The sequence below is a fragment of the Anabrus simplex genome, chromosome 10 (genome assembly GCF_040414725.1).
Source record: "Anabrus simplex isolate iqAnaSimp1 chromosome 10, ASM4041472v1, whole genome shotgun sequence".
NCBI classification, from domain to species: Eukaryota; Metazoa; Arthropoda; class Insecta; order Orthoptera; family Tettigoniidae; genus Anabrus; species Anabrus simplex.
Genome location: NC_090274.1, coordinates 31,771,370 through 31,790,883, shown reverse-complemented (window position 1 = coordinate 31,790,883; position 19,514 = coordinate 31,771,370). Strand labels below are relative to the sequence as shown.

At 39.0% G+C, this 19,514-nt stretch overlaps 1 protein-coding gene across 1 annotated transcript in view; it reads right to left on the bottom strand.

Annotated features, from left to right (window-relative positions):
- Nucleotides 1-1,641: 1,641 nt before the first annotated feature.
- LOC136881905 (mannosyl-oligosaccharide 1,2-alpha-mannosidase IA) overlaps nt 1,642-19,514 on the bottom strand; it is a 296,395-nt gene continuing 278,522 nt past the window's right edge. The window contains exon 9 of the mRNA XM_067154348.2: nt 1,642-16,846. The gene's annotated coding sequence lies outside the window, so the exon portion shown is untranslated. The remainder of the gene's footprint in view (nt 16,847-19,514) is intronic.

Here is a 19,514-nt window from a genome sequence, read left to right as displayed (position 1 = left end):
AACCACTACACGGGAAGCACTTCCTTACAACTGAAGACATTTTACAGGCCACCGATCGCTCTCTTTGCAACATTGACAGACTTGGCAGTGCCCACCGGAATCCAATGGCTTCCACATCGCTGGGAGCAAGTTGTGCACAATGCTGGTGACTATATTGAAGGCCTATGGAACTTATGTATGCATGTATGCTATGTATCAAAACTTGCCAAGCCTTATACCTTTTGTCATGAACTAATATCAGTTTTTAAATGGTTTTCATACTTTGTTTTGACATAAAATTCAGTTTTTTTTATACAACAAAGGAAGAGATGTAAAAAAAAAGTAATGTGCTAACTATTGAAAAGAGGTTTTGTGATGTTAGAAAAGTTAAACATACCAAAAGGTTCACATTACAGAACAGCTACCAGTATGGAAACTTGTAGGACGTCTAGCGAAACATAAATATCAGAAGCACGTCTAGGTAATAATATCATATTAATATGAGGGGCATTCAATATATAATGACACATTTTATTTCTTGGCTGATTTCAGTTTTTTAAAAATTGAAATTATGTTTGGGACATCTTTGAATATTTCCGCTTCATCGTGTAGAGTTTCATTAATTTCCGATAAGTGGCAGCACTATGACTATCCTTCAAAATGGTGTCTGGTGTGTACGAAAGAGAGAGCAGTTATAGAGTTTCTTTTGACGGAAAACCAGAGCATCACAGATATTCATAGGCGCTTGCAAAATGTCTATGGAGACCTGGCAGTGAACAAAAGCATGGCGAGTCTTATTTTGTACGATGTCCTCCCTTGTGATGAAACGATCAACTCTGAAGAAGTGCATTGTGCTATTCTAAGGAAAATGAAGAAATGACTTCATCATGTTCATAGCCACAAAAATGCAAATGAACTTCTCCTTCTCCATGACAACGCAAGACCTCATACTTCTGCAAAACACTGGTTAATAGAGCAAACGCCCAAAAAGCCTTACATCTGTTCTGTTTTTGACATGCACTATTGGTGAAAAATATCTAATTCCCTCTATGGGAACTTAGAATTTTCCATTCGGAATTGCTAGGCGGGTAGTAATTCCATTGTGGGGATTTATCTCCCGTATGCAGTTATCAGACTGTGCCTCTTATATGGGCTTCTGATAAGTTCACCTGCATACACCCCAGCGTCAGTGGGTAGGGTCTGACACATCCCACTCTGATGAGTCTAGTGTCAGACCTAAGACGAAACGCTGGTTAATAGAGCAAATGCCTGAAAAGCCTTATATCTGTTCTGTTCCCGACAGGAGCTCACAAAACTTCAGTGGACTGTTCTTCATCATCCCCTCTACAGCCCGGATCTCGCGCCTTCTGACTTCCATCTGTTTGGCCCAATGAAGGATGCACTACGAGGATGCAGCACGACGCTGGCTATGACATCAACCAGTCGAGTGGTACCACGCAGGCATACAGGCCCTCACATTACGGTGACATAAGGCTGTAGCATTGAAGGGAGATTATGTTGAAAAGTAGAGTATTGTAGCAAAAGGATTGGGAAATAACAATGTGTATTTGAGTCCTCAATAAAAATAACCTGCTTTTAGAAAAAAAGTGTGTTGCATTACATATTGAACTACCTCCGTATATTGTACAAATGAAAATTAGATTTATAAATATCACCAGCTTTTATTCATGTCACAGTTGTTCTTATAATACCATTCACTAGAGTGATTTCCATGGCATCGTTTTTACAAAGAAGTATATACACTTTACAAAGGATTACAATATTCTCCCCAGAACACATCTGAGCCGCCCAGTTGCAAAACACGTTATGTCCATTTTTTTTCTCAACTGCCATTGTATGCAGCTCATCAAAATACACAATCCACTAACATAATACGTGATCAATGGCTATTTAATCCATACGTTTGAAGGTGACAAATAATGGAAATGCTGCAAAAGTCGTCATGTCCAGCGTGTGTTATGCAGCAAAGCTCGTTATGTCACAGAACCCTGTAAGAGGATCATACATACACGAACAAAATCAGGCAATGGTGTGATAAGGAGTGAAGTAAACTATAACAGCAATTGTGGTGGAAGCAAAAAGCATATTGGAGCATGGGAAACCCTTTTCTGCTATTGTGCCAGTACCAGTGGAGGAAGGGGTTCCTCTTAAGAAAGAAAAGCTCAACGATCTGCACACAATGCTGACCAAATATTATGGGAAAGAGTGGATAAGGAACGATGACCGCACGTTCTACAAGGCACTGTTTGACCAGCGGCAAAATTTAAACAGTGAAATGCCAGACTATGACACTGATGTGGGAGATTTTGTTGAGAACAATAACGGATTGTTAATATAACTGTACAAAATGTTAAAGAACTTACAAAACGTTTTTAATGAGTGATGATTTCTTGATGTAATCATTAAATCAAAGAGTGGGGATTAGATATCAAAACATTATATCCTAATCTAAATTCTTTTCATTCATGCTATTTTCATAGTGTAATACTTTCAAACGTAGCTACTAAAACACTTTCACCATAAATCTGCGCACTCCATTCCATACACGTCTTTTATCTCCACAAAACTGCTGCAAAACTCGTTACGTACAAATGTTCTTTGCAAAATACCATGGGTTCTATCAGTTAAATTTTGTGGATGTTTTGCAGTATGACAAAGATGAACGTTTGCTGTTTAATTACAAAATTTCAACCTCCTATCTTTGTTTCATAACAAATGACAGTTTTTTGCACTTCCTGAAAAAATTGTTTGTCTGCACATAATGGGTTTTGCAACTGGAAGACTCATTTCATCATAGTCAAGTTGGCAGTAGAGTTTTAATTAGTGAGATTTCAGTAACAGGCTCTGAGGGGATATTTTATTTGAACTATTGTAGTAGATTGACACTGTACGAGTAGAAACTTCTCAAAACAGAGCTCTCTTCAAATCAAATTAAAAGAAAAGAGTGAAGCATGGATTGGTGTTTTATAATCCATGGTTCACTCTTTCCTTTTGAAATACAGTAATACCTCATTAACACATTTCTGCAGGGGGACATGGAAAAAGAAAGTGTTAAGCGAGAAAACATATTACTCAACACATGAATTAAAAACTACCCAACAGGGATATGGAAACACTAGATACGATTTTTACGACATGATGGCATTTTACATCTTGTATCTGCGGGCACAATGAAAACTATATCTACCATTTCTAAAGATGAGAGGAAAATAAAGGTGTAAAAAAACACAAGAACAAAAATCCAATAAAAATGTCAAAGCATTATTGCACATCACACTCTTTCTAAACATTATTTTCTGGTCACACTCTTAGACAATGAATTGGAGGTTACATTCGACCATGTTCGACTGCAACTATGGCCTTCATTTTGAAACCAACAAAACTTTGATTCGACCAACTTGAATGATCGAGTCGAAACTCGAAGGTGCAAGTTTCAACCTCTGCACGCTTAAAGATACGGGTGCCAGTCCACTTTCTGATAGATTTTAATTTTGCTCTCATTAGTAAGGAATTTCACGACTTTTTCTGAATCCACAATTAGGCTGTCACAAGACAAATATGCACCAGGCTAGTCAACTTCACACAATTAAGTTCGTAATCCAGATGTACGCTATCAGGTGACACATTTACGCTACCCTTCACTGTACCACTCAACATAAAATCAATTTCTAATTTCTGAATGGAATGCAAAATACAAGCACAAACAGACTCGCAGCAATCTCGCTGCTAACCGGCAAGCACAACTGAACATTCCTGAGGCTAACGGCTTGCTCCCCGAAGGTGCAACTTATCCTATGAAGTTCAGGAATTCAAGGCCTTTTCATGTTATCACACAACTGTAGCAACGGCTCTTTCTTACCCAAGTTGGAAATCACGTTCCTTTCACAAGGGATGTCAAATAGCATTTTCAAGGCTAGGAAAAATGTGATTGTACTATGCCATAATAGGGAAAAGTCGTGATGCAATAAGCGAGTCTCTACCCTGTGATAGTGATCAATATTGTCAATACGGACCATAATGAAATTCATAAGCTCATAACTTATGCGATAAGTGAGGTATTTTTATATAGATTTAATACGATGAGAATATGGACTTAGAATTTATAACGTGTTAATAGGGAATGCACTAACGAGGTTTCACTGTATTTAATAACAGTTACTGAGAAAGGAAGAAATAACTTTGAAAAGAATCTCAGTGAAATGTACATTCTAATCTTGTCCTCTTATATACATTCTTATGTTTACATGTTCGACTTCCATTTTATATTTCTAGCTATCTGTTTGCCACTTACCTTTGAAACACACAAGTCTGGAGAAGACAGGGCTAAAGATACAAAGAAAATTTAATGAAAAATCCTTAATTCTTACTGAAACAGTATTTATAATTTCTTTAAGAACCTTTCATTTGTTGTTTTGTTTCCAGAAAAGAAAATGTTCTTTAACACTCTTAACACTATGCCCGTATGGGTGGACTGCTTTCTTGGATCTGGACGGTGCCCGTATACCATACGGGTGTGATTTTCGCGCGTGTTTATAGGCAACTGCACGCATCCCATCCGGTTCCTGTCCTTTGGTTGGAGGTAGTATTTTATCTAGTGTCCACTAGGATGCAGCAGTTATTGGGAAGTTCAAACCTAAACGATAAAAAGGGTAGTTTCTCCTTTCCGTGACCTCTACCGAAGCACTCGATGTGTGGAGTTCTGAGCGTGCCAAATACGCTGCGCTGTCAGCTGTGTTACTGTACAAACATGTACTCGTGCCGGCTCAATGATACCTTAGATATTTCATCGGGAGATGATTATTCCCCCCCTGTACCGCGAAAAGAAAGTACTGTAGATGGTGTTGTAAGGAGTGCCAAGTTGGACTGTGCACAGGCCAATGTTTACAGGGCTACTATACCAAAACAAATTATTCCTAAATAAGTAAATTTTGTGTTTCAAATGTACTTACGTTTATTTGTGGCTTAAGTAGCCAGATTAAAGATTCGTTTTTTGTGTTTTAGCAGGCTTATTGGTAAATCTGAATGTAACATTTTCTCTCAAACTTTTTTTATGATTTTCATAAGACTAGTATAATTAAAATACTTTACATATGTACTTCCTGATTAGGATCTTCATTCTGGATGGCTGACACCTTCATATGATACAAAAAACAGGTTTGTACTATGCCTCACTGTTATGTAATAACATAATAAAATTCAAGAAAAAGACCTAGTTCACGATCAGGGTCCATGTTAAAATATGGTAGTGTTGAAAATGTAAACATATAATGAATTGCTTTGGTCATAATTTGAAAACAATATTTAAATTATGATGGTGCTATTATTTCCCCCCCTCTATTTTTCTCTCCTAAGAATTTGGAGTATGTATCATACTTAATGAGGGGCTGCCTGGCCGAGGCTGTAAAGGCGTGCTTGGTTCGCCCGGAAGGACGGAGGTTTGAATCCCAGTCAGGAAGTCGTAAAATTTAAGAAACGAGACTTCAATTTCCGGAGGTGCACATGGCCCTGACGTTCACTCAGCCTACACCAAAAATGAGTACCAGGTTAATTCCTGTGGGCAAAGGCGGCTGTGTGTAGAGCTAACCACTCTACCCCATCAAGTGCCGAGGTCACCGATAGGGGAAGCATTTACCTTCCACCCGTCCAAGTACCTTCATGGCCTGTACAGAGATGACTTTGCTTTGCTTTGCTTTGCTTTGCTTTGCTTTGCTATCATACTTAATGGAGACCTTGTTTTCTGCTTCTCTCATTATTTATTTAGTAACCATAAAGCACCCATTTTCGTGACCACTTATATCACTGAATGCGTAAATTTTCAGCTTTAAATTTTGAATTCAATCAGTTTAATGTTATTTATACACAACGTATATTTCATATGACTATCCCCATAAAATTCACATTTATTTTATACCATCATCCTTAAGACATCAGTATTATTAACAACTGAATACAGTGATGTACCTCCTACTTCATCTTCTAATATTTGTAATTTTGTTTACAATGAAATGGAATGGCGTATGGCTTTTAGTGCCGAGAGTGCCCCAGGACAAGTTTGGCTCACATGATGCAGGTCTTTTGATTTGACGCCCGTAGGCGACCCGCGCGACATGATGAGGATGAAATGATGATGAAGACAACACATACACCCAGCCCCAGTGCCAGCGGAATTAACAAATTATGGTTAAAATTCCCAACCCTGCCAGGAATCGAACCCGGGACCCCTGTGGCCAAAGGCCAGCACACTAACCATTTAGCCATGGAGGCGGACTTTGTTTACAATTAGATTAGGATTAGGTCTATCAAGGACTTAATACGACTTATTCTCTTAGTTTTTATAGAAAGTAGTATTAAGACTGTTTCTACTGTTCAAAATATCATTTTTTGATGTAAATATACTGCAAACTTGCCAAACCCTGACCTAGGAAAAGTATTATTATTAATAATAATAATAATAATAATAATAATAATAATAATAATAATAACAACAACAACGACGAGTATTCGGGCCCAAAGGTTGATTGGATACCGAACAGCTGTAGAGAGAGAGACAGTCCAAGCATCTGAGGGGGCATACTGGGAAAATGAGCAGAGAGGTAGTTTCCTGTTACATTTCTCCGAATTTGCTTTACGTCGCAGCGACACAGATAGGTCTTATGGCAACAATGGAATAGGACAGGCCTATGAGTAGGAAAGGAAGCGGCCATGGCCTTAATTAAGGTACATCCCCAGCATTTGCCTGGTGAGTAAATGGGAAACCACAGAAAACCATCATCAGGGCTGCCAACCAACAACAGACCCTACGAGCGTCACTTTCACACCACTAGTGACAAGGAGCGGCTGCGTAGGGAATGGTATTACTAGCATCACTCACACCTCAAGCCACTTTCATATCGTCAAAGCCCAGGAAGAGAATGAGACAGACAGCCCATAACAGAAGACAATGTGCCACTGACAACAATAGTTCATGACAACAAAGGCATTATGAAATGTAAAAGAAAGGAATTTTTGGAATAACCGCTATGGGTGGGAAACTGGAGAAGAAAGTAGTCTGCTGGTATGGGCACATCAAGTAACAAACTTCTTGCCACTGCTGAAACCACCTTAAAGGGGTGTTGCCCAGATACAGAAGTGGAGGAAATACTCTCCACGAATCAGAAGAGTGGACCTGAATGATATTTGGGCAGCGCCCACGATGCGGGTACATATATGGCTAGGGAAAAGAAGAAGAAAAGGCCCTAAAGAAATGACTAATTCAAATATTTTAAATAGTTTCAATTTCAATTTCATATTGAAACCCAGGAAAAGCGGAAACTATGTCAGATCCAACTGCGTCCTCCATCCACCTTTAGATGTGACTTGTGTGGTCACATTTTCATGCGAAGACTGGCTTGATCAGTCATCAGCAACATCTCCACAGAACCAACAGACTTTAAGAAGAATTGCAGGAGATAAATATATTCTTGGAAAAGAGTAGTAGTGGCCACAGCTGCCGATTAAATAGTATAAAACTTCAAATGTTGAGAAACTTCACCAACAGCAAGATTTTAATTTCCCAATTACGCTTCTGTATTTTTTCTTTAACCCTCTTGCACTCAGCCTAATATGCAGGGGTTTTCTTGAAGCAGCTCGAACTAATTTTTGTGATTTTGTAACCAAATTACAAAAAAAATAAACATGTAAACAGTTTAACACATATTAAAGTAAAATAAATCACAATGATATAGAAAACTACGAGCATTTCAGGAATGAATATACTGTACCTTGGACGTATTATTATTGGTAAAGTCGAAAAAATTATTAAATTTTGAAATAATTTTTGAAATGGTTTTCAATGTCAGAAAGATCAGACATTATTACGTCTTTCTTCTTTACTCTTAAACCTGAAAGACCATTTAATTTTGAATAATTAGATATCAATATAATGTGCGTGCTGCAATTCACTCATGAAGTATGATACAAAGTTTTTCACTGTACATGTAACTTTAATCGATGTTAGGTTTTCCACGATCCAATGCACGGTGAACAGCAGGAGTAAAATTGTCCTTTCCCACATAATGGAAATCACTTTCGATGAAAAATTCCCTATTACTGCCTAATTAATCTGGAAATTCAAGGATATTGGAATCATTCGGCCTTGAACATGGCCCAGCCATTACGAGAAAAAGATGATGCAAGCAAGTACAACAACGGTGTAATGAGAAGATGTAAAATAATAGTTCCGGAAGTACAGCGAACACACAATATACCAAAGAACCGAAATAAACTCTAAACTAAACTGATAGCAAGATCAAATTGTTGTATGCATAAGCCAACCAAAAAACAGATGCATGCAGTAACTTCGAACAACCACAACATAAGCACTCGCGGTCAACAGATTTCACTTGTCGAAAATAAAAATATTTCGTAGGGGTGGTGGATATATCTGTTGAGTAAAATGCAAATGCAACACTTTTTTAGTTACTGTCACGATCGTCTGTTACCATTTAACAGCCACACAAATAGGACACAGCCAATAGATCGGCGCGCTGATTGCAAGAGGGTTAAACATTGGATAATTTTGGAAAAGAAGAGCTAAAACAGAGGGAGACTATAAAGACTCATCCCGAGGTGGTGCAACTCTTCTCGGGCACACCCCCAACGGATGTGAACTGCATGTATTATTTTAACCACATACCAGCCCTCCTGCCATTCTTAAATCTCTGGGCAGTAACAAGAATCAAACCCGAACCATGAGGACATTATATAATAGTGTTAACAATTATGCTATGGACGCAGACATTACAAAGATGAAAACTGACAAGCATTTATCTATATATACTAATTTCTGTCTTCAAGAGATTACAATTTATTGGCCATATAACAGAAACATGTAAACAAAACCCAAAAAAATACAACAAAGGCAAAAAAAAAAAAGAAAGAAAAAAAGAGCCCTTTTGGTCAAATTCTTTGAACTTTGTATTTTGATTGTTCGTAGCAAACTGATAAAGAGTCTCAATAAGCACAACTCATAACCACCACATAGAAAGCTTTTTAAAAGGATAAGATGGATTTCAGTCAAGTATTTCTTTTCTGATTCTAAATTTAAAATGTCACCAATGAGACCAATACTTAAAGCAGCATATGAGCTGGGAAGACTTGGGAGTAAGGAGATGAGATGCTCGACTATGTAGTATGTTGCATGTTACTATTCTCATGTTTAGACCCATATTGAAACTTGATATAAATTGCATACAATTCCCCCCCCCCCACCTATTCAATACAGGGACATGTTTCGGTCGTAGTATTGTAGTAGAATGAATTTCTAGCGACAAAAAATAATTATGTATTGAATAGGTGGAAAACAAAAATTGTATGCAATTTATATGTAGTATGTTTTGAGCTGTCAGTGGTGAGTTGGCGTGGAATGACAAAAGTAGAAGTATAAGCTTGAGTGGAGCTTTTAAAAGTAGGAAAGATCATAATATGAAGATAAAGTTTGAATTCAAGAGGACAGATTGGGACAAATAAACATTTATAAGACAAGGAGTAAGGGATTGGAATAAATTATCAGGGCAAATGTTCGATCAATTTCCAAGTTCGTTGAAAATATCTAAGAAAATGCTAGGTAAACAATTATAAATGAATGTAAATATGAGGTATACACGTGATAGGGAATCTGCCACCTGGGCGACTGCCCTAAATGCAGATCATTGATGACTGACTGACTGAATGAAATGTCGTATGGCTTTTAGTGCCGGGATATCCCAGGACGGGTTCGACTCGCCAGGTGCAGGTCTTTCTATTTGACTCCCGTAGGCGACCTGCGCGTCGTGATGAGAATAAAATGATGATGAAGACAACACATACACCCAGACCCCGTGCCATTGGAATTAACCAATTAAGGTTAAAATCCCCGACCCGGCCGGGAATCGAACCCGGGACCCTCTGAACTGAAGGCCAGTACGCTGACCGTTCAGCCAACGAGTCGGACATTGATTGATTGATTGATTGACTGATTCATTGATTGATTGATAGATAGATAGATATTGTGAGCAACTCCCTCATTATTCCTCATATGAAAGATATGTATGTCGAGTAATCAGTCTGAAGGCTGGTTAGATCTCCAACAGCTTCGTCATCTGCTGTCATGGATGTCCTAGGCATCACTGAAGAGGCATACAAGTGAAATGAGTGAGATATAGTTTTCCCTTACATTCCTCACCGAGTCAGATGTTGCTATTACATCTCAGCCTGTCAAACCCACAGATAAGCCCACATCAACCGAACCTTATAGCCTTCATGTAGACACCACACTGGCTGCATAAGGAATCACTCGTACCTCAGTCTAGAGAAGGATGAGACTGAGATAGGTCTAGCCCATGCCATAAGACATGGCACACTGGAAACATGAGGACTTGCCACCGAAGGCAATAGGAAAGGGTTGGGAGTGGGAAGGAAGTGGCTGTGATCTTAGTTAAGGGACAGCCCCAGCATTTGCCTTGTGTGGAAATGGGAAACCATGGAATACCGTCATCAGAGCTGCTATCAGTGGGGTTTAAACCCACTATCTCCTGAATGCAAGCTCACAGCTGCGTACCCCTAACCACACATCTAACTTGCTCCCACAACTTTTATTATGTACAGTTTCTTGATACAGCTAATATTACTGGAGAAATTTGGCATTTCCCATTTTGGCTCCCTAAATATTGCTGCGTCACTGTATAATAATCAAATCCCAGCTATCCCTGAACATACCGGTACAGAGTTTTGAGAAATTCTCTTCAGCTGCTTCCCTGTGATGTTGTATCAAACAGATATACAAAATTCGAAAGTATGTTCAGTTAAGTTTTTGTCAATCTGATACCAAGTAAAACCTAAGTAGTAAGTTCAAATTTGAAGTGTATGGTCAAAATTATAGTCTGTCTGACCAGGTTATCTCACTACAGTGATGATACAGCTAGTGTCTCAACGCCAAGTGAATAATTCTGCTCCCTAAAGGGACCAACAGATTCAGGCAGATGAGTACCTTTAGGTGGATGCGGGGCTCTAGATGGAGGAAATGCCACTTAAATCTATAATGCAGCGTCTGTCTCCATGTAAGGCTCCTAATCGTGGCAGCAGCAGTATAGGCCACGTGTGAATGAAGCTGTTTGGTACTCGTGGCGCCCTTAGCAGCAAGCAATGGCAAACCTAGATGGGAGAGTAGCCAACGCACATAGTAGACAATCATTATTCTGGGCAGTATTTCAGTGAGATTGTGAAATGGAACCTGGCTTATTTTGAGGATTCTACAGTAACGAAAGAAGAGCAGTTGAATGGCAATCCCGATATTTTTCACATAGAAGAAAGATCGGTAGAAATATCCAGGTTGTGTTGAGGGGATACAAATATGAATACATCACCGTGTGTAGTGAAGATTTAAAATCAGTTTTTATTACATACTTCCATTTAATAATTCACTGCAACTACGTTGTAAGATTAAAAGCAGAAATACAAACACTATCTAATTTCAAAACACAGAACTCTTCAAAGACATTAACACATTTTCTGCACACAAATATTTTTCAGGCTGACTCAGATAGATGTCTGGTATCTGGGAACTGCCTATATAAGGCAGCCTTGTCAGAAAGGTACAAGCTCATTGCTGCCTTCTATTTATTTATAATAATGAGAGTGACGCTTCCAAAACTACGTGCTTGCAGCAGTGGTAAAAACCAATGTGTGCTCGAGAACAGAGATATGCGAAAAGTGAAGAGATACAGAAGTTATACAAAACTTTAATGATATTTTTGCCAATCAATTGTCTGTAATTGTCTGATTGTTAACTGGTACTGCATTGGAAGATTAATTCTAATGAGCAAAACATTATATTAAAATTGTTTATCTTACTAGCCCGTGCACTTGCGTCAATGATCAGACAGACAATATTAGCTGTGAAATTTTTGACTGTGTTGTCGATGTCATGGCTTAATTTTCGTCTTTTGTAACACTCAGCAATGATTTTTTTCTAGTAATTCCCATTTACTGTTTGAATTTGATGTCAGAAGTAATCTACATAGGCCTACATACACAGGACTGTCAAAATCTCTTCAAAGCATTATTTTACAAAATGACGGATGTAAACACTGGAATTGTTCATAGGTGTCCTTGGTTTTTCATCTTTCGTGATTCGTTTCAAAGATTTAGTCCATGCTTTCCTTCTGACCACATTTTGTTTGTCATTCAAAAACTTGAAAAAGACTTAATTCTAGGAGGAGAATTGTTGTACGTAAAATTACATCTAACTCCCGGAACAATAATGGTTGGTACTGTTAGAAACAGCAGAACCACAATCAGTTTCGGATGTCATATTACAGAAGATAGAAGCTTAGTGCAAACCTCATGCAACAATAGAGCAAACAAGCACTCCTCTCCCAATCAGGAACTCTACATTTACCGCCAGAGCGCATCACCATCTATTCGCACGAGGCCTATAGGAGAACGCCTGAGGTTGATGTTCACTTGAGTGACAACAGGAGGTCCGAGCAAGTTAGCCATGCAGCTAAGGTCATGCATTCGGGAGATGGTGGTTTCGAAGCCCACGTTCTGCATCTCTGAAGATGATTTTCCGTGGTTTCTCATTTTCACACCAGGTAAATGCTGGGGCCACGGACACTACCTTCCGATTTTTTACAAGTTGCTTTACGTCACACCAACACAGAAAGATCTTCTGGCGACGAAGGGACAGGAAAGGGCTACTAGTGGGAAGGATGCGGCCATGGCCTTAAGTAAGGTACAGCCTGATGTGAAAATGGGAAACCACGGAAAACCATCTTCAGGGCTGCCAACAGTGGGGTTCGAACCCACTATCTCCCGAATACTGGATACTGACCACACTTAAGCGACTGCAGGTATTGAGCTCATTCTACCTTCCCAATCCTAGCTCTTTCCATCCTTGGACCACCACAAATCTTAGATGTGTTAGTGTAACAAACCACTAGGTGGGAAAATAAATGAAAAAAAAAAAAAAAACAGCAAGGACTACTGCGTAGGAGAAGGCAATGGTAAACCAATCCAGTGTCAACGGCCCAGTTCCCAAGGACTTCATTATGCTGGGACACCCCTTTCCCTAAAGGCTTTGTCAAACAGGAAGCGGACTGTCCGCGGGGACGAAATGACCGCAGGCCGTCGCGGACTGGGTTAGTCAAATAGAATGCAGACAAGTCAGGGCGAACCAGTGTGAAAGCAGTGCGTATCAAGTGCGTACTGACTCAATTTTTTCTTTCTTGAACTGGTGTTATCATTTTGTTGTTTTAATCAAATGTCCAGCACCCACTGTGGGTGGGGGATGCAGACGAATAATACACCCACGGTATCCCCTGCCTGTCGTAAGAGGTGACTAAAAGAGGCGACCAGGGGATGATGACATTAGAACCATGAACCTACTTTTGATCTTTATAATCAACGTGCTGTATGTCGTACAGGTGTTCATGACCACACACTACATCAGTTAATTCCTCCGTATCTTCTGGAGACATTGTTCAGTATTGGTCGCGCAAACTCTGTGAAGATTTAGAACTGTCTGCCAGTCCGCTGCGAACTAGTCTGGTCCACTGTGGTAGGCCGCCTTCTGTTTGACCAGGATGATATAATATCACAGTGCACAGAGTCCGCGTCCTGTCTGACAGAGCCTTAAGGGTTATAAATACCGAGGGTCCACGGCCCAGGGTCGTGTGGTTTCATGGAGCTTCTTTGGAATGATCAAAGATGAAGCCAATGAAAGTCTACTGAAAGCCAGTATCAGCAGATGAAGTGGCAAATAAATTTAACAGTGGAGTTAACAGCAACATCTCAGTCTCGGTTAGCAAGCTCACTCTGGCCTAACGTCAGGTGACAGCCGGTTGTAAAACTCCTGCCAAACAAATCTGATCATGAGAGTACTCTACATCAAAGGGAGGATATTGGAGTAAAGAGGATACTCTCCATGGATCAGAAGAGCCTATCCTAAGCGACACTCAGGACAGCCCACACTGCAGGCACGTATATGACCAGGAAAAAGAGAAATTTCAAAGACATATTGCACTGATTTTCCGGTATATGGAGCAAGCTTGAAACCACAAAATGTGTAGTACAATCTCCATTTTCTCAACTTTTTCAAAAATAACAGCTCATAAAATAAACATTAACCATCCAATTATTGTTATTATTAACTTTATCAGTCACATTGGACCACTTGAGTCATTCAGCGTTCACTTTCTCTTTGAAGGCTGTACCGTTTGGGTCTTGTGATGTGCCCAGTACTTTTTCATTCGTTCTGATTGTAATCTTCTCAATTTGTCTGAAATCGCTATAGCCCTTCCATGCGTCATTTCTGCTGAAAATTTGAGTGTGTTAAGAAGGGTGTTAATCTTACCATCCAACTGATATAAGAGACACATGGAAGATATACACATTCACAGACTATTTTTGCTATTCAATAGATTAAAAAAAAAAAGTTTTTGAGGAGGGCGTGATTAGCAGTGACTCAGGGGCTGACTTTCCACTCTGATGGCAGAGACTCGATTCCTGGTCAATCTGGGGTTGGAAATTTCACCTGAAAAAGTGTGTGGTATCGGAAAGGACATCCAAATCAGGTGGCTCCAGCAAAAAGCTGAAGAAAGTTGACAGTTAAAAAGCTTTCTATTTGTCATGATCTGTACCCATCCTGTTATGCAGAGTGCAAGAAAAATGCCATCCAATGATAAAGGAAATCAGGACAATTAAAATGAGGATGGCGACTCGCAATTTTTAACCAGAATCAACTGGGGTAAGTAAATTAATGTAGCTTTACAACCACAGTCTGTTTGTTCTCAGTTTCAATGACAGTACAAATGACTAACGGATCTTGATGTTTCTGAACCCTACGTATCAAAAAAGTGGGTTTAGCAACATCTTCCTGGTTGGCAAACCATGTTTTACAGCTGGATGCCTTTCCTGATGTTGACCCTATGTGGTGTGATGTGTGTTACTGTGATGGCTGGTAGTGTGATGTGTATTAAGATGAACACAAGCACCCAGTCCCCGAGCTGGATGTGCTTAAAAATTCCTGGCCCAGACGGGAACTGAACCCAGAGCCCTTTGATCCAAAGATCACTACGCCTTCCATTTGGCCATGAAGCAAGACTGGGAATTGAAACACAACTGTTAATATTAATCTTATTTAAGCTCGTAAGCCTTTAGGCTTTTTCAATCGTGAAATTACCAGCATTTCGCCTCAGTGTAGCAGTGGACTTATCAGTTGGATTGCTACACCTTTTTTGATACAGGCCAAAGGCAGGCATTTATACAAGTGGAGGCTCATGCTTCCCCTATTGCACCGTCACTGCATTGTCCTACATAGGAGGCTTGTAGTGGTGTCACAACGGCGCAGTAGCGCCAACGTCTTGGAAAGGTGTAGCATTCCAACTGATAATCCCACTGCTACACTGGGGCGAAACGCTGGTAACTTCACGATTGAAAAAGCCTAAAGATATTTGCAATCGGTGAAATTAAATTATGGTTTCCTTCCAGGAATCTTATTTTTTTGATAACCTCATTGTTTTTTATGCTCCACTAACTACATTTTCGGTTTCTGGAGATGGCAAAGTGCCAGAATTTTGTCCTGCACGAGTTCTTTTATGTGCTAGTAAATCTATTGCCGCAAGCCACAATCAAACCTGCCAGGTTGGCCTCAGAATGCCAGCGCTCTACCGCCTGACCTCCTCAGCCTGGCCAACACAACTGTGATTTCAAAAATCATGTGTTCGTTTCAAGGCATCTGGGCTGCAGACTTAATCTAAAATGACATTATATTACTTCTCCAGTTTGAATCTGGATGAAAATTGCAAGGTTGGTTTCTATTGCTAATTTTTAAATTTACTCATCCCTTATAATATAGTCTTCTTTTTGAAAGACTTTTGTTTTACACATCTTGTGTGGTTTCAAAGAATTTGACCTCAAGACCATTTTCATTGGTTCTGTGTAAAATCCACTGAATTACAACAATATTCCGGGATTTCTGTACATATTTTCACATCCAGTAAGTAAAATCTACATACACATACATTTAAAAAAATGTACAAAATTGATATAACTAAGTTCAGGACTCTCTTCTTACACCTGTTCCTGTGAGGAACTTCGACAAGTTACCAGACCCAGCCTGATATTCGTCTTGCATGCCAGATAACTCATTTACCGCACGTGTTCACAATGTTCAGTGAGGATGACAGTCTGACAGAAGGTGCACTGAACTGTAGTGTAGTTTGTTTGAAATAATAGGAGAACAATAAAACTGCTCTAACATCGTTGGTGCCCACCACAGCCGCTCCGGTCCCATGTCTGGCAGCGCGAACTACAACTTACAATAATAAGGATAACAACAACAACAACAACACTTTACACTAAGTTTACAGCTAAACCACTTCCGAACCTCGACACCAATCTCGCAAGTAAAAGCGCCAGTAATATACATTACACAGGAATAAGATCCTCTCACAAGCACACAATATTGGGTAACAAAAGTCAATATTCTCTTTGGCCACGTATCCCACGTTCCTCGAGTAAAACTGTAAATACCGTGGTCTCTTCACTAGATTTTTTAGAGATTAAAATAAATTACCCACGTTATTTGTATATTCATATCATATATATATTAACTATCTCATTAGTGTTGTATACTTGAAAACTGTACACATCTGGAAGTGAAAGAAATTAAAAAAACTGACAACTCGTAAAACCCCTATAAATAAACTGGAAGAATTACTGGAGAGTTCTGAAGTAATCTCACTCAAGCACACGTGCTTCACTCAAAAGTCTTCTATAGTATTTACAACGTCTTGTATCCACTCTGGATGGAACTCAGGGCATTGATCTGAAACAAATAAAAGTAGGCAATCCTACATCAAAATTGTTTTATCCAAATGAAAGAATTTATATAGAGTACAACACATCTGATTTATTAATTATAGAAACAACTCAAAATTATAAGTCTGCTGGTACAATTTTGTACAAAATAGAGTATAATAAAAGTTTATGGTGTTGATTGCCTGAACAACTTTGTCCTGCACGAGTTCTTTTATGTGCTATTGTTGGGTCTCCAAGTACAAGTCTGTGAGTACACACTAGTTCACACTTTATCTGTCGCTGCTGCGTTCTGTGAGTGTGGAGTGTATTACTGAAATAATAAGTTCCACTAAAGGGTTATAGTGTATTGGATAACACCTAGCATCCTTGCACTACTGTCCGACAATGTCCATTCAGTCGTTCCAACTCGCTCGGTAGTACTGAATATCAAATGAGAGTAAAAAAGAAAAAAATACTTTATATTCTAGAGAAAATAATTAGGTAACTTACTGATTGGACCTGGTGGCTGTATATTGCAAATTCTCTCTTATAAACCCAGCTGAGCTTTTGCTCTCTGAGACCTAAGCAGCTGTACGGAAGGTGCGCGCATAGTTCTTGACCCTGTAAGGAGGGTGTGCACGTGTTCGGTCTAGCAACAGTAGCAAGTCTGAATCTCAGCTGTTAACATGAGATAGTCATCATTGCAACAATGTATTTTCATATGTAAAAGTTATTTTAAGTAAAAGTCGGCTCAACGACAAGGCGATGCACTTGTTCAGCAATTTCCTGGTGAAGTGCCACCTTCACGAGCACAGATTCTTGAACAGTCACCGAATAAATGACTCACAAAATTAGCACAACAAGTAGGGGTTTTGGATTCTTCTGCACACAGAGCTACAAAGCTCTTACACATCAAACCGTACAGGTTTACACTGGCCCACTGTTTACAACCTGCTGAACCAGCCACAAGAGTGAGATATTGTGAATGATCATTTATTCGACACGCAGCTTGTGTTCTTTTCAGAGGAGGCCTGCTTTCATCTTAATAATTTTTTTACAATAACAAAGTTTTATTATGATCCACCTGTTCAATACATTACAGTATAATGTTGTCACATTTAAAATATCTTCATTAGTTAAAAAGTTATATGTGGGACATGTTTCGCTCCCTTACAGAGCATCATCAGCCAAATCTGAATCTTGAAAAATGGTTATGTTCATAAATAATGACTTAAGAACTACAACCATTTTTCACAAACTTAAAACTTACTCTAATAGAATATCATATAATACAGAATCTTTGGATACATGCCTTAATTACATTTGCTTAATAGGAAAGATACAATAAAACTGTGGAAGAATGAGTTCTAAAATATTTAAAACAAGTAGCATGTCTAAAATCTTAGAAAGACGTGAAAATCAATCTTAAGAGCTAAATTTGAAGATTTTCTTGGCAATGAGATCCGGTAAAAAGAAGTTATTTATCCCTTGTGGATAAGAGTCTATAAAGATTCAAATATCTCGTCAATTTGATGACTGAACTTGTGACAGGATGAATGTTGGTCTTCAAGAAATTTAAATGCTTGTTGTTATTTGACCTCGGCGAATGCTGTTGAATGAATACGCTCTTGTTGAAGTCAGTGATCGTATGTTGAAATAATGGATTTAATAAAGCATGACTGAAAGGGACGTAAATCGACGATCGTATTTAAGAGTTGTTGCTTAGTTTATCTTGTTGTATGTCCCTCCAATTGCTGTTTGTCAGTTTGGTGCTATCTCGCTATTGGTGTGCAGAAAATCCTAATGGGTTTATGAAGTCCTTCAGCATCTTTTATAAGGTAAGATTTCATATAGGATTGTATAATGCTTAAAGCAGGGCTGCCGCGCGCGATGTAAGTTGGGCTGAGGCAGCTGCTGTAGTGAAGAATACAAATACCGTATGGCAACAAGTTAGATACATATATACAAGTACATAATATTTACAAATATACACAGACAAGAAACATGTTTTATAGCAGAATATCCAGTTGGGTGATCCACTGTATGGCTTCCTCTGTTGGTTTGTAAGATAGTGTATGACACTTGACACAGTTCACAAAATACAGGAAGAAACAAACACAAAGCACGTAACTGTATAAGACTATTATATAAGATACGTATTTACAAGCAAAACTAATGAATTGTTAAGTCTCCAAGTACAAGTCTGTGAGTACACACTAGTTCACACTTTATCTGTCGCTGCTGCGTTCCGTGAGTGTGGAGTGTATTACTGAAATAATAAGTTCCACTAAAGGGTTATAGTGTATTGGATAACACCTGGCATCCTTACACTACTGTCCCACAATGCCCATTCAGCCGTTGCAACTCGTTTGGTAATACTGAATATAAAATGAGAGTAAAAAAGAAAAAAAAATACTTTATATTCTAGAGAAAATAATTAGTGCTGAGGCTTTAAATCATGAATAAGTTCCTTATTTACTCTCTTGTAAACTTTTTTGTTCAGCACTGGTTAACACACTCGTCTTTGGTACAAGGGGTCTAAAGTTCAATTCTTGGCCAAGATGGGGATTTTAATCTCCACAGGATATTTCGTATGGCTTGGTACTGGGTATTTCCGCTATCTGAAAAATTACCCTTCATCCTAGGTAGGGCTTCATTTTCTCAGGCATCAGCTGAAAAGACCTGCACCACGAGGT